Source organism: Neovison vison, chromosome 3 (genome assembly GCF_020171115.1).
Source record: "Neovison vison isolate M4711 chromosome 3, ASM_NN_V1, whole genome shotgun sequence".
Classification (NCBI taxonomy): Eukaryota; Metazoa; Chordata; class Mammalia; order Carnivora; family Mustelidae; genus Neogale; species Neogale vison.
In genome coordinates this window covers 210,123,998-210,139,025 of record NC_058093.1, presented here as the reverse complement: position 1 = coordinate 210,139,025, position 15,028 = coordinate 210,123,998, and the positions used below count along the sequence as shown (strand labels likewise).

At 39.2% G+C, this 15,028-nt stretch overlaps 1 protein-coding gene across 4 annotated transcripts in view; it reads left to right on the top strand.

The window, feature by feature from the left end:
- The window catches only part of SPIRE1 (spire type actin nucleation factor 1), a 187,163-nt gene that overhangs the window by 15,432 nt on the left and 156,703 nt on the right, over positions 1 to 15,028 (top strand). For all 4 annotated transcript variants that reach the window (XM_044243648.1, XM_044243649.1, XM_044243650.1 and 1 more), the window contains exon 2: positions 9,866 to 9,900. The gene's annotated coding sequence lies outside the window, so the exon portion shown is untranslated. The remainder of the gene's footprint in view (positions 1 to 9,865; positions 9,901 to 15,028) is intronic.

Genomic DNA, 15,028 nt, shown 5'->3' with positions numbered 1-15,028 from the left:
ATATGAAGACTCTAGTCCCTAGAAAAGTTATGGGCAATAATAAGCCATGTTTTGGGGGGCACTTGCATGGCTCAATTGGTTGAGTCTGAGTCTTGATTTTGGCTTAGGTCATGATCTCTTGGAGATTGATCCCCCATATCTAGCTCTGTGCTGCTGGCCTTGGAGCCTTCTTGGGATTCTCTCCCTCTCACTCTGCATTCCCCAACCCCACAAAAAAATTTAATCCACTTTTCACCAGCTCTTCCAAAAAATGTGATGTCTTTATGCCTCTACACTTCTTTAAAATAATAAGATTATGGTCCAGATCCTATAAAATGTGATCAAATGTATTATTCGTATTGATTTGTCAGGGATTCTTTGTCCTGTTAAGGGGGACATATTTTTTTTTCCTTTACCCACATTTATTAGTCATGAGCAGTGGGTAAGTAAACCAAAATGGTACTTAGAAAGTTTGTTTTTAGGGACACCTAGGTGTTAGTTAAGTGTCCACCTTCGACTTGTGTCACAATCCCAGGGTCCTAGGATCGAGTCCTACCCAGGGAGAGTTCTCCCTCTCCCTCTGTCTTCCTGTACCTCCCAACCCCCCACCTGTGGCTCATGCTCTCTCTCTGGCTCTCTCTCAAACAAATAAATGAAAATTTTAAAAAAGAAAGTTTTTAATATTCCCAAACTTTCCCCACTAGTGCTGGCCCTGTACTTCACTCTTTGGCATCCATTGCTTCCTAGTCTCTCCCTTACTGAGGTAGGGGAGAATGTAGGACAGCTGGGTGGGTCAGCATCCTGGGTAACTTGTCGCAGTTCTTTGGCCTTCAGTGAGTCATTTCTTTTGTAGAGCTTGAGCCTCCTCAGCTGTAAAAATGAAGGTTTTATATCAGCATTGCAATATGTTTGCTCTATATAGAGCAAGTATTGATTAATTATAAGTATTAATGAGATGTTTCATTAACAATTTTCTTAGAGTTTAAAAGAACATTGTGGGGGTTGATTTGAATGGCATGTTGCTTCTAGAAATGTTCAGGGTAGTTTGGATGTATGCCTTTGTCTTTGACATATTTCTGGCAGAGGTGTTTGGAATAGTTCCACTGCTCTTAGCATTTCCCTTAAGGTTGGTGTCTTGTAAAAATAGAAATGACGTTTTCAACCAGAGATGTTCAGGGTAGGGAGCTGAAAAATTATAATAACCAGAATCATTCTTAGAGTGCTGTCAGTTTGAGAGGGAGCACTTGGGAGGTAAGCCAAGGCCCTCAAAGGCCTTCACTGGCAGTCAGAGGAGACCACTGAACTCCCCCGAGGAGACAGGCAGGAAGGGGATGGTGAGAGGGTGAGCAGAGAACAGGGAAGGGTGCGTCTCCTAGCTTCAGAAAATTTATGGAAGGTCAGCTGCGTGCTCTTCAGGTTGACACTGCATGCAGACACAGGAGACCCCTAGAACTTACAGAGATTGGGTGACTGGCTTTGCACCTACAGGCCAAGGCATGGGTGTGGGTTTCTTCAATTATGCTAGGTATAGAAGGAGCCATGTGATCTGTTCACTTACAGCTTTTTGGGTTTGGAAGACAAGGGTCTTTTGGCTTATTTTCTCCTAGGAGAGAAGGCTCAAAGACTTAAATGGTAATAGAGCTAATTTTAAGTGCTTACTCTGTGACAGGCAGTGAGCTGAGCAGTTTTTTTGGAATATTACTTTTGATCCTCACAACAATTCTATGAGATAGGTACTCTTCTTTTTAAAACTTTGTTTATTTATTTATAAAGATTTTATTTATTTATTTGACAGAAAGAGAGAGCACAGGCAGGTGTAGCAACAGGCAGAGGGAGAGGAAGAAGGAGGCTCCCCCCGAGAAGAAAGCCCCATGGGGGACTCCGTCGCAGGACCCTGGGATCATGACCTGAGCCAAAGGCAAATGCTTCACCGACTGAGCCACCTGGGCACCCCATAAAGATTATTTATTTATTTGAGAGAGACAGTGTGCGAGAGAGAGAGAGAGAGAGAGAGAGCGAGCAGGAGAGGGAGAGGGGCAGAAGGAAAGGGTCAAGCAGGCTCCCCACTGATCAGGGAGCCCAACAACTCTGGGCTCCATCCCAGGACCCTGGTATCATAACCTGAACCTAAGGCAGATGCTTAACAGACTGAGCTATCCATGCCCCAAGATAGGTACTCTTTTTAGCCTCTGCCTTACAAATGGGAGACTAATGTGCAAAGGCCATTTAGCCAGCAGCCTACCTGGGATTCAAGTCCCCAGAGTCTGGCCTGGAACTCTTGATCCTAACCACTGTGCTCTATTGCCCTTGTACCAGTGAGCGAGTTCTTACTCTGGGACATTCTGCATGGGATTAGACCGTACACAGGGTAGCCTGGGGTTTGTCTTTGGGATGGTGAGAGCTTGTCATATTGCTTTGAACTTTTCATGGTGTGTGTATTCATATCCTGTAAGAAGTCACCACTAATGTCGTGGCTTTAAAACAACACAAAATTATTACCTTAAAGTTCTGGTGATTAGAAGTCTGAAAATGGGTCTTGTGGGCTAAAAACAAGGCATTTGCAGGGCTTATTCCTTCTAGATGCTGCAGGGGAGAATCTGGTCCTTTCCTCTTTCAGCTTCTAGAGACTTTCCACATTCCTTGCCTTGTGTCCCCCTTTTTGCATTCACATGGCACCAGTCTTTGTTTTCAACATCACGGCTCCTTTTTGGACTCTCCCGTCTCTCATAAAGCTGCTTGTGGTTAGTTACATTGGTTCCGCCTGGATAATCTAGCATAATCTCCCATCTCTATCTAGAGCCTTAACTTAATCACAGCTGCAAAATCACTTTGCCATGTAAAGTAGTATATTCACAAATTCTGCAGACTTTACAGTCTTTTTATTTGTGAGTTGATTATAGAGATTGCCATTTCAGGCTTTCTTATTTTCAGTTTTGAGTAATAACTGATGAAACGTCACTTCCCACCCCCCAGCCTGAGCCATTGCTGAGCTCCAGCTGTTTGACTGATGCCTGTCATCATCCTGGACGCCGTCACTAAAGAGTTGGGGGCCAGGTTTATGTGAGGAACCTCTGCAGAGAGGTACAACGTAAAAGGTAGCGGCTTTTAAAGATCTTAAGTGTAAAAATGAGTGAAATTTTATGACTTTTCATAGGACTTAGCTACTTTTTCATTGCAAAATCAATACCTCTTTTACATGGTTGTAAAGCTAGTGAAGATATTTTGCTATGCCAGTTTTCCTTGGCACTCGATTTTAGTTTATCTCTACTTCTCGTCTTTCCACAGGGTTAAGAGCAGTAAGCTTAGCTGCCATTTGCTGAGCCCCTCCCTGCAGGAGGCATCAGGCAGAGCCCCTCAAAACATTTTGTGTATCATCTAATTTTCACATAAGCCTCACGAGGTAGATACTATTCCCTTTTTTTGTGGTTGAGAAAGTGGAAAACTCTGGGAAGTATTTTACTTAAAAATCACATCACACAATTAGTTCAGTATGACACTGAGATTCAAACCTGGGACTGCACAAGTCTAAAGACTTGCTCTTTTGCTTCACTGCCTTGCCAGGGCACCGAAGGGAAAGCTTACTTAAACTCTTGGTTAAACATCAACATTGTGAAGTAGAAAATACATTAGCACAGGGTTCTTGTGGCAGTGGAACATTAAAATTTATTTCATTCTTCCTGATAGGCCAAGAAGAGGAACCTAATGAACACACAATCTGTGTTTGGTTAGCAAGGATACCAGTTTTCTCCCATGTCTAAATCCTAAATTCCTGTTAATCTTTGAGGAGCTTTACTGGTGAAATGCTATGGCATAGAGGATAATGATTTGATCATTTAACAACCAAAGTGAAAGTGTCCTTTATATAGTTGTTTCTTATGTCAAATGTATTAACTTTTTTTTTTTCATTAAAAATGTAACATGGCAGCGGCGCCTGGGTGGCTCAGTGGGTTAAGCCGCTGCCTTCGGCTCAGGTCATGATCTCAGGGTCCTGGGATCGAGTCCCACATCGGACTCTCTGCTCAGCAGGGAGCCTGCTTCCTCCTCTCTCTCTCTCTCTGCCTGCCTCTCTGCCTACTTGTAATCTCTCTCTGTCAAATAAATAAATAAAATCTTTAAAAAAAAAATGTAACATGGCAAAAATGATTTTGTTGGGGGAGGTGGATGTAAGCTAATGATTGCACAGTTTTAGTGTCCTAACTTTTTTTTTTTTAAAGATTTTATTTATTTATTTGTCAGAGAGAGAGAGGGAGAGAGAGTGAGCACTGGCAGACAGAATGGCAGGCAGAGGCAGAGGGAGAAGCAGGCTTCCTGCTGAGCAAGGAGCCCGATGCAGGACTCGATCCCAGGACGCTGGGATCATGACCTGAGCTGAAAGCAGCTGCTTAACCAACTGAGCCACCCAGGTGTCCCTAGTGTCCTAACTTTTGACACTGAAAACTGGTCATGGATTCTGAGCCCTCAGTGGCCACAATGTTTAAGAAACCCAGGTGTGATAAGGCTGTAGGGATTGTTTTATTGCTAAATTTTGGCTTATTTAAAACTGTACTCTTTTTCCCTAATATGCATATAAAAGCTGCCCAAAAAGTGTACCTAATACACATTTGTCTCTTATAGAGTATTAGAGCTCTTTTTTAAAAAAAATTATTTTTATTTATTTATTTAAGTAATCTCTACTTCCAATATGGGGCTCAAATTTATGACCCTGAGATTGAGAGTCACATGCTCTTCCAACTGAGCCAGGTGGGTGCCCCCAGAGTATTAGAGTTCTTAAACTTAACCCTTGATGTTGATCTGTTTTGATCAAGTCTTTAAGAACACTGTTCCTGAAAATACGGCACTTGTTCAGGGTATCATTCTTTTCTTCTCACCTTGCTCCACCCCCAGTCCAGTCCATTAGCAAGCCCTGCTAATTCTGCTGCTAAATTATATCTTAATTCTCTACTTTTCTTCCTGGTCACTGCCACCACCTGGGCTGGTTGCTGTCCGTGCTGGGCTCCGTTGCTATCCAGGACAGTGAGGCAGTCCACCCTCCATGGTTTCACCTTGACCCTCTCCACAGAGCAGGACCAACCTGGAAACCCATCTCAAATCAGCTCATGCCCTTGCTTAATATTAATGTCCAGTGGCTTCCCGATGTATTGGACATCAGATCTAAACTCCTTACACTGTCCTAAAAGGCCTGTGTTTCCAAATGCATTTTATGCTACCCACCTACCACCACTTTCAGAGCCTTACCACAGGCTGCCTTCTGGTTCTGGAACAGGTTCTTCCCTCAGCCCTGCAGTTACCTGCTACCTAACTTCAGGGTCTCTATGTAAATATCTTCTGTAGAAGTCATGTCTGACTATTCTAAATTGGAACATTTCTGTTATTTTCTCTCCCTTTTCTGTCCTTAGTAACATTTATTACCAGTTGTAGTTAATTTTGTTTGTTTCTTTGGGTCTGTGTTCACTAAGATGTAAGTCCTAGGGAGCAAGGACTTACTCGTTTGTGTAGTTTGTTTGCCACTATATCATCAGTATTTTAGAATTCAGTAGGTGTTCAGCAATTATTTATTGAGTGAATGAGAGGGGCAGAAGCAAGCTGGCTGGGGGACAGGGTGTGTCTATTGAATGTTCAGCTTATGAAAAAATAACATACCTTCATAGGATCAGATAGACCCAATCATTGCCTGCAGTTTACTTACATGGGAAAAATTTGGAGAATAATTCTGAGAGCTGTTTATTTATTGTAAAGATTATAGGGGTTCTGTGTAATCTATTGTAAAGATTTTAGGGGTTCTGGCGGGCATCTTTGCCTTCTGCTTGTTCAGCTAATTTGAATCACGTTGATAATGTGACTGTGACAGACAAGTCAGCCATATGCTGAGGTTTCTACCGCCTTAATTTTTTAAAAAAATATTTTATTTATTTATTTGACAGAGATCACAAGTAGGCAGAGAGGCAAGTAGAGAGAGAGAGGGAGGGAAGCGGACTCCCCAATGAGCAGAGAGCCTGATGCGGGGCTCCATCCCAGGACCCTGGGATCATGATCTGAGCAGAAGACAGAGGCTTTAACCCACTGAACCACCCAGGCGCCCCTCTACCTCTTTAATTTAAAGGTATAATTAATCTACACGAGCATCTTAAATTTTTTCTGAAGTTGCCTTAATTTCCACCGTATTTTTGTGGTTCATCAGATTGTGTGATTCTACTGCGGTGAGGCCATTTAGAGAGTGTGCTGTGTGAGGCCTAAACCTGAACAGCTAAGGTTATGAGTGGGTCTACCAAGATGTGTTCACTGAAATGCTCTCTCTGGTAACACTGAGCAGACTTTGGAATGAAAGTGTCTGATTATCAATGTTTAGGATTTAAAATGTCTTTGTTATCTTAGTTGAGGTGGCTTTTTTTTTTTAAATGACATTTTACATTAGGAATAGTTCATTTCTTAAAGCCATTTTATTTTATTTTTTTATTTTTTAAGATTTTATTTGTCAGAGACAGAGAGAGCACAAGCAGAGGGAGTGGCAGGCAGAGAGAGAGGGAGAAGCAGGCTTCCCGCTGAGCAAGGAACATGATGCAGGACTTGATCCTAGGACCCTGGGATCATGACCTGAGCCAAAGGCACTGACAGAGGCACCTAGTGTCACTTAAAGCCATTTTATATCATTTTATAGGAAGACTGGTGTTTGTATTTCCTAGGACATGAGGGAACTTGTCAATCAAATCTTAAGAGCAGATAGAATATTTCAGAATGAGTTAAAAAGGAGGGCCTAAAAAACAAGCCTTGATTCTTCCGGCATTACTAAAATGCCCATTCTGTTTGGGAAACACCAAGCTGAAGTCTTGGTTTGCTGTGCAAATCATCCTTTGTCCAAGTGTATAAGCATGTTAATAATACTGGAATATTTTGAAACTCAATGTTTAAGAGTCATCCCAAATATTTCCTTTTATTTTACATTGTCAGAGAGTTAATCTAGCCTTTAAAATAACAATAAATCAGTAAAATTGTTAGCCTTATTTAAAGAACTGATTCACTGCATTTAATAAACTTAAGCCTTGGTTCGGCCTGCCATCGGCTTAGTTTACTCAGTTTGTAGAAAGTGAAGTCATAGGATTCTAGGTTTTAGAGGGATTCCTTAGATTTGTTTCTGGAAAGGTGATTAACCTATGAGGAAGGACTCAAAAGTTGTTAAATGAAAATTTCTCGGTTGCTATATTGGCAGTTTCCAACTGCTAAATCAAGGAGTACATTACCCCATTTCTCCACAAGCAGGATTCTAATGGGTAAGTCGCTGTGATAGCACCTCTGTAGTCCCCTTCCCTAACCCCACTGGTTCCTGCAAGTGGGAATGGAGGACAGGGTAACAACCACAGCAATGCTCATGACAAGGGTCAGGAGCCTTGGAGTCTACTCAGCTCTGTCATTTTGTGAAGTCATTTGACTTGTCAGGCTCAGATTACTGATCTATAAATGAATGGATTGGGCAGGATGATTTCCAAGGTTCCTTTAGCTCTGCTTTCGTGTAATTGGGATTTTCTGATCCCTGGGTCAGAGTCTGGGCAGGGATTTGGATGGCAGAGTAGGGTAGGCGGTCAGGCACTTCATAGTGAACCACATATCCAGAGTTGCGTGTTTAGTCACCAGATCAAATTGAATAACCAGAAGCAGTGGTGCACGTACACAAAAATTTTTGGTATTCTTTATAGGAAAGCATTTTCTGTTTTATCATAGACGTCATTGAAAAAACCTTATTTCCTAAGACTTGTGCCATTTTGACATCACTTTTGAGTACTTCATTACTTTCTGGTGCAGAAAGATGTTCCAGCTTATCCTGTAATTTGTCATCTTGGTAGACCCACTCATAACTTCAGCTGTTCAGGCTTAGGCCTTACAGAGCACATTCCCTGAAATGTCTCACCTCCACCTATACCATCCGTGGAGTTAGCCAGTCCCCTGAGTACTGGTTCCTTTGAGGGGGAATGGGCTAGGTATATTCTTGCAAAATGGGGTGCTATTACTTCTCCCTCTTTTGGAGGAAAAGCTAGGAAGTTGTTGTTTTGTTTTTGAAATTAGCTAATACCCCAATTCCAGTTCACCACCACAGGGCTCTTCCTCTCCTTCCCACATGTTAGGTACACAGGGTCTTTCTCCCTCAGTTCATGATTCCCAGCAACATCAGCGCATTTGTTTGCTTAGTGCTGCAATATGTACAAAACAGTTTCAATTTTTTTTTAATCAACTTTACTACCAACAACAAACCCACCACTTTCTTTGCAGTTCTCTTTACCTTAAGAATTATTATACTAAGATGGACATCTATGTACTCTCAAAGAGGTTACTCTCTGTTATTGTTGTCTTAACACCGTATTTTCCCCTCCCTCCCTGCCTCCTCCTTCCTTCCCCCCCTCCCCTTCCAGAGTAGACACTCTCAATGCTTGTTGAGAGATAGTCTGTGCCCTTTGAACTGCTGCTGTTCACAGTACTTTCCTAGGTTAAGCTAATCACCCCCTCTATAGGAGTTGTAGGATAATTAATTTACCAAAAGCGCTAATGTTCTGAGCAGTCATATATATATAAATAAAAATAGATGATATATAACTGTAATACATAGTTTTATTCAACAATACATAAATATGTAAATATGTATGTTATGTATTTATCAAACCATAGTATGTAAACCCTTTGTATATTAAACCATTTTATCTCTGTGTTCATATAATCTTTAATTATTTATTGCTCATATATAATTTTTAATCCACAGAACCCATGGTCCCTTGTTTTCTGGTCTCAGTTTTAGCCAGTATTCCACATTAGGACCATTAGGTCATCAGAAATTGTGGATTTCAATTTTTTTCATTTTAAGAGTCTGGAGGCACTCTTTTTTTTTTTTTTGTGGTATCATTATAAACTCTAGGGTGAATAGATGCTAATTAAGCATTAAAGAAAACTCAGACTGCTAGAACCAGCACAGTGGGCTAGGACTAGGTGTGGGAGTCAGAGGCTGGAGAGAGCAGTTTGGAGGAAGGAGAGTGTTGTTGGAAGAAAGGAGGTAGAGGTTAATGTATGTTTGAACGGAGGACAGTGATTTTTAAGAAGTGTGGACTGGCTGTTTAGTACCCAATATAAATATGTAACCTGTTCTTTTTGTTAAAACTGCTTAAAAAATGATCTTCAAAATAGCTGTTTTTTAATTTAAAAAGGATGTTTTATTCATCAGAATTGGCAGAAATGTATAATTGTATATGTTTCTTTTGCTATTATGTGTCAGTGATGAAGAGGAGATATTGATGTTGGTATAGCCAAATATTGTTCAATTATTGCTGTTCTTTAGGTGATCCTCTGTTGGAAAATTACTAAATTAATTATGTGGTTTTGTCTAATCATATATTAAAGAAAAACAACCATCATATATTAAAGAAAATATTAGTTTGGAACATTTATGCTTTCATTGAAATGATCACTGTACCTTTAAACTGGAAGATATATTTGGAGAAAAGTTTAAGAGTCTTTTGAAGATTTTTTGAAGGTATTTTAGAGTATTTTGAAAGGTACTTTTTAAATGCTGTTAAAGTATTTTAAGATACCTTAAAAAGAAAGCAAGACTCCAATAAAAATATTTTTATTACTTTCATTAACTTGTATATATGCATATTAAATATGTGTGTGTGTTTTAGGTCTTATTACAATTGAGTATATTCTTCCCATCTTCCTACTTAGTATTTTCTTATGGGCTTATTTAAACAAATCTCTAGGTAGAACCTTCTAGAATATTGGTCATTCTAGCACCTTCTATTTGCATATTTGCATAGATATAATGAAACCATGCCAGGATAGCTCAGATATTTTTATCAATGATAAAAAAGCTAAAATCCTTTGGAAGTAACTTTTTGTATTTTTATTACAGGTAAATTGGGATACTCACATTGTACTGAAACAGAGGTAAGAGAAATACTCAAATATTTATTAGTAAAGTAGCTTTGCAGTTTCTTTAGATTTACTTAAGTATTGAACTATATCTCATGGGTTTTTGGTCTTCTGACAAGAATGTGTTGAGATAGGTATATATCTTTTACATTTATTATTTATTTATTTATTTTTTAAGATTTTATTTATTTATTTGACAGAGAGAGATCACAAGTAGACAGAGAGGCAGGCAGAGAGAGAGGGGGAAGCAAGCTCCCCGCTGAAGAGCTGATGCTGGGCTCAATCCCAGGACCCTGGGATCATGACTCCAGCCAAAGGCAGAGGCCTAACCCACTGAGCCACCCAGGCGCTCCTATCTTTTACATTTAAAAAGAGTAAAATGTGAAGGAAAAAAATAGTTATTTTGCCCACATAAGTACTTTTTGAAGATTTTATTTTTAAGCAATCTTTACACCCACTGTGGGGCTCAGACTCACAACCCTGAGATCAGGAGTTGCATGTCCCACTGACTGAGCCAGCCGGGCACCCCTCTTGCCCATATTTTTGAAATGCCAGTGTGTGTTAAAAACGTTAGCTTAATCATGGTTTTAAAACTTTCCCATGTTATATGTGTGAAATTGAGATAATAAGATTCAAAGCCCTTAATAAGAATAGCTTAAGTTCAGTTTTTTTCATAATCTTATCTGTCATAATAAATAAATCATTTAAGTATGTTGAGCTCCTTTGGAGCTGCCTTGGTGTAGGAAAAAAAATAGGGAATTGGAAACAATATTTCAGTAAGATTAATAATGAATCAAATAGGGATGCCTGGGTGGCTCAGTTGGTTGATCAACTGCCTTTGGCTCAGGTCGTGATCCTGGAGTCCCGGGATCGAGTCCCACACTGGGTTCCCTGCTGGGCAGGGAGTCTGCTTCTCCTGCTGACTTCTCTCTTTTTATGCTCTCTTTCTCTCTCTCAAATAAATAAAATCTTTAAAAAAATGAATCAAATAGTTTGTTATTTGTGTAAACAGGTTTAGTACTTTTTCATAATTTAGTTCCAAATTCTGATTGTGAACTTTAGGGAATTTCCATATGATTCCCTGTGTTACTTGCAGGAATTTCAAGGGTAGCACTGAAGTATGAGGGTAGCATCCATGAAGTGTGTATGTCTGGTGTTCTTTTCAGCAGCTGTTGCATCATCTTTACATTAGGAGTCTTGGGTCTTTGTTAATAGCAATGCCTAGATAAAGGATTTAAGAAGTTATTTTTCTAATAGAATAGTATGTCTACATGTTGATGTAGATTTTAGTAAATTTCAACTGTTATTCTAAATAAAATGTAAGCTTCCTAAAGGATATTGTTTAATAAAGAAGCAAAAATGATTTGTTCTTTTTTGCATTTCAACTTTGGAAGTAAAGATCATTTTTTCCAGATGAGCTAGAATAGGCTAGAATTTAATTTTTTTTTAAAGTAGAACTTAAAATTTCTATATTGTGTGAATTTTTGATGTACTGTTTAATGTAATATAAAGGAGTGGGATTTGATTTGAGTCAGAAAATATAACTTCTTTCTATGGTTTCTGGTGTGCATTTTTCTAGCTATGTAATTTTGAGCAGTAATTTTTTTCTCCTGCTCTCCTAGAACTTTGGCTTTCTTATCTATAAAATGTTAATTCTAATTCCTGTTGACCTCAGGGTTGTGAAACTTTAAAGATCAAATATATGTGAAAATGTTCAAATCATGAAGACACTGTTATATATTTTATATATATATATAAAATATATGTATATATCAGGATGACTAAGTTTCATTATTCTGTCTTATGTTGTATTACCATAAAATCAGCATGGTTGTAGCATTTTGTTTAGTACTCACTTTGTACAAGAATGTCACTCATTTTATCTCCCTAATCTCCTAGTTGGTAGCCTTTATTCTTTGACCATAGCTTGGGTAACCAAAAGAATTGGAATCTAAACAGGAATTTTAAAAATAACTATTTGATGAGGGAAAAAATCATAAGAAAATTAAAAATTCAAACTGAGTATTTGTTAACAGCTCAGAGTATTTTCTAGGGGTAACAGTGGTGAGAGACTGGAATTGTGGATGATGATTTATCTTTTTTTTTTATGAGAACATCTCTGTGTATTACTTTGTTAATTAAAATGATAAAAACTAGGGGCAGTAGAGGTTGTGGGAACTACTTTTTCAAGAAGTTTGGTGACCTAAGAGAAAGAGGAGACAGTTTATGTAGAAAGTTTTGTTTTTTTAGGGAAGGTGGTACATTTGGGGGGTGGGGCATGGCAGTGGTAAGGAAGCAAAAGAGAGTGAGGTTGGAGTTCAAGTTAGATTGTGGGGATTTGCTGAAGTCAGACTTTTAGGAGTAACCCAGGCTTAACTAGAGCAGTGGTTCTCCAAATGTGGTAGGAGGGCTCTAGGGGGTTTCTGACACCCTTTCAAGGTCAGACAGTTTTTGAAATAATACTAAGACATTATCTGCCCTTCTACTTTCATTCTCTTGAGGGTACAGTGGTGTTTTCCTTGGCTACATGACTGTGTACTTATGAATGTCATGCCAGACCTCAGAAGTAGATAAAAGATCTAGCCGGCTTTTATTAAGCATGACCTTCAAGAGTTTTACAAAAATGTAAAACAATATCACTCTTCTCATTATTTTTTATTTTTGAAAACAGAGGTTTCTTTCCCATAAAAATGTTACTTATATTAACATGTTTAATATTTTAAATGAGTTAATTAAACTGATTTGATTAAAAAATTTCTCAGTTTTAATTTTTTTAAAAAAGATTTTATTTATTTATTTTACAGACAGAGATCACAAGTAGGCAGAGAGGCAGGCAGAGAGAGAGGGGGAAGCAGGCTCCCCACTGAGCAGAAAGCCCAATGCGGGGCTTGATCCTAGGACCCTGGGATCATGACCTGAGCTGAAGGCAGAGGTTTTAATCCTCAGTTTTAATTTCTTTCTTTCTTTTTTTTTTTTTTTTAAAGATTTTATTTATTTATTTGACAGGCAGAGATCACAAGGAGGCAGAGAGGCAGGCAGAGAGAGAGAAAGGGAGGGAAGCAGTCTTCCTGCTGAGCAGAGAACCCAATGCAGGACTCGATCCCAGGACCCTGAGATCATGACCTGAGCCGAAGGCAGCAGCTTAACCCACTAAGCCACCCAGGCGCACTCAGTTTTAATTTCTAATACAGGAGATGTTGATAGATTATGGTTCACATACAAAAAAGCTCCTTGGACTCCTCAGTAATTTTTAGAGTGTCAAAGGGTCCTCAAACCATAGCCTGAGAGCTGTTGGGCTGGGGTGTGGTTAGCATGGGTATTTCTGCCTGAGAAACAGAATTGAGGGCTGAGCACAGTAAAACCGCAGTCCTGAGGGAAACAGTGGGAAGTTGAGGGAATCTTTGATAATAAGGATTTAAGCCAGTCTTTTCTGTCCATAAGACCGCAGGGTCATTCCTGAGAGTGAAGTAATCCTGGATCAGAAAGGTGATTGCTAGAGCCTCTTTTGCCCTTCCATTGTTCTTCTGTTGAAAGGAAATGCTCATCAAGCTCTGGCATTAAATGCAGACCAAGAGAAGGGCTGCTCACAAGCTGTAGATGAGTAGAACTGTGAAGGGCCCTGGGAAAGGTGGAAGAGCATGTTGCTTGCTCTGCATTGTGGTGCTGGTATGGTGGATGTTTGTGCTTTGGCCAGATCCTGGTTCCACTCTTCTCCCTCACTTCTTGGCCTCAGGATTCCTTATCTGCAAGATGGGTTGTTGTGATTGCAGAGAGTTTAGCATAAAGCTCAACTAAATGAATATAGATAATTATTCTTAGTTGGAAGGTGTATACTTTCCTGGGATGGATAAAGTCATTTTCTTAAGCAAGACTCATGGACCACTAGGAGCCTCAGGGTGATTGCTAGGGAAAACAAATCTCTTTCTGGGCCTTTAGGACCCTCATGGAGATATATAACTTTAATGGCTCAGCTGTGTATTTTAATAGTTTTTGTAGTACATAGAAATCATATTAGGAATTATTTTCTGGTTTTACTTTTAATTCTCTTTTTAAGGCTTTTCTTTTTATTCAGAAAAATTTATGAGTTTAGAGAAAGCAAGGAGGCCATACACGGGCAATCAGTCATCTCTTATATGATCTTATACCTCAAGATGGCTTAATGTTTCTAAAAGATCAAATATTAAACCTTATTTCTCACTGGAAAAAAATTTTTTTTTTTTAATTTATTTTTAGAGAGAAAGAGTCAGTGCTCGCATGCAAATGCACAAGTGGGGAGGAGGAGCAGAGGGAAAGACTCCCCAAGCAGATCCCATGGTAAACACAGAGTCCCTTGCAGGGCTCAAAATCCTGACCCACGAGATCACAACCTGAGCTAAAACCAAGAGTCCCATCCATGCTCAATGGACTGAACTACCCAGGTGCCCCTGTTTGGAAAATTTTTTTAAGGTACTCAGTTATACTCGTATATTCCAGCATTTGAACTCATTAAGGGAAATCCTTCATTTAATTTGTTTTAAAAGACATTGTGAAATTAAAAAAAAAATTTTACATTAGTAGACAATTTAACTTTTTTCTATATCTCTTTTGAAATTTTTGAAGGTGTAATTTACATACAATAAAATTTACCTTTTTCAGTTACAGTTCTTTGAGTTTTAACAGATATTCATTTGTGTTAACCATCTCTGCAATCAAGTTCTGTCACTCCCCAAGCTCCGCCAATGCCTCTTGGTGGTCCCTCCCTGACCCTCCACTCCTCCTTCAGGCCCCTGTCTACTGCTGATCTCTATTTTGTCCTTTCATTTTGAGAAGGGCATGTTATTTAAACAGTGCATTACTCCTCCTTCTCCCTCTCTGGGAGTGCTCACAGCTCGGTCTGTTCATTTATAAACTCTTAAGACTGACCTATACCTGGGTATACTTGCTTATCAAAGAGGCAGTTCTGGTCCACAGGTTGGGGGAGGTTTTACCTTCATTTTACAAGTTTTTCCTGCTGCCATTATTTAAATAATTTTGTGGGTCATACTTTTATATTTGAAGAAAATTGCCAAGCACTTAAAAATACTATAACATAAAGGATTTGAATTTTTAAGTATTTTAATTGAGGCATTTTCATTGTTGTAAATTTTTAGCTTTCCAAATTTCA